This window comes from Solanum tuberosum, unplaced genomic scaffold (genome assembly GCF_000226075.1).
Source record: "Solanum tuberosum cultivar DM 1-3 516 R44 unplaced genomic scaffold, SolTub_3.0 scf00120, whole genome shotgun sequence".
In the NCBI taxonomy this organism is placed as follows: Eukaryota; Viridiplantae; Streptophyta; class Magnoliopsida; order Solanales; family Solanaceae; genus Solanum; species Solanum tuberosum.
In genome coordinates, this window is record NW_006239047.1 from 155,614 (window position 1) to 156,586 (window position 973).

General features: G+C 29.9%; 1 pseudogene; it reads right to left on the bottom strand.

Moving 5' to 3' along the window:
- Window positions 1–509, bottom strand: part of LOC107061184 (arogenate dehydrogenase 2, chloroplastic-like) — a 1,986-nt pseudogene extending 1,477 nt beyond the window's left edge.
- Between the last annotated feature and the right edge of the window lie 464 nt (window positions 510–973).

Below are 973 nucleotides of genomic sequence, written 5' to 3' on the forward strand. Positions count from 1 at the left end.
TCTCTTTAATTTTAAATTTTAATATTATTATATTTTTTAATTAATTTTTATTGGCCCACGGGCCGGCCCTATCTATATTTCTCATGCCCCACAAATCAGCAGGCTTATTCAGGTCGGGCAGAAAAGCTTTTTTTTTTAATGGGCTCCAAATTGTTTAGCTCAGCCCTATTAAATCCCGGGTTAGGCCAGGCCGGCCCAACAGGCCTAACCCATATTGACGGCTCTGCTAAGGAATTCGCAATATGCAAATAATCTGTTCTTGAGTAAGCACTCACAAGATGACCTTCACTAACAAAGGCTTTGGAAAGAAATTGACCAAAGCTACCGAAACCTACTATGGCAATTTTGCGCCTGTCTGACTGGGAATATTTATTTGATACCACTGCTTCATAGTCAGACGGCAGTGCAGCATCAATGGCTTGTATGTGATGGAGAACAAACAGACAAGTGGCTGCTGCTGCCTGGGTTGGTGATATCATCAAACCAACAATTTGAATAGGAGAGGTCATAGCGCATAAGTATCAATGCCACAATTAATCTCTAATTTTTTAATTTTAAATTATCAACTAATTAAATATTATTAATTTGGTTTTTTAATAATTAATAAAGAAAAGAAGTTACTATTTTAGAAGATAAGTTAGAGTTTTTGAATTAATAAAAATTGTTTTGTTTTTGGTTTAAAAAAAACGTTTAAAATAGTAATAATAATAATAATAATATTAATATTAATATTAATAATCTTTTCTTTTTAAAGTCTTTTATATAATTATTCAAAATTTTGAATTGAAGAAACTAATAAAGAACTTTTTATTTTCCAAAAAATAATAAATACTCCTAATAGAAAGAACTACCCACGTTCTTTGGGAAATAGCATATATTTTTAATAATTTATATATATATATTGGATTCCTGAAATACAGGTAACTGATTAAGAATTTCCTTCTTCTTTTTTAAAATTTCAAAATTCAAATTA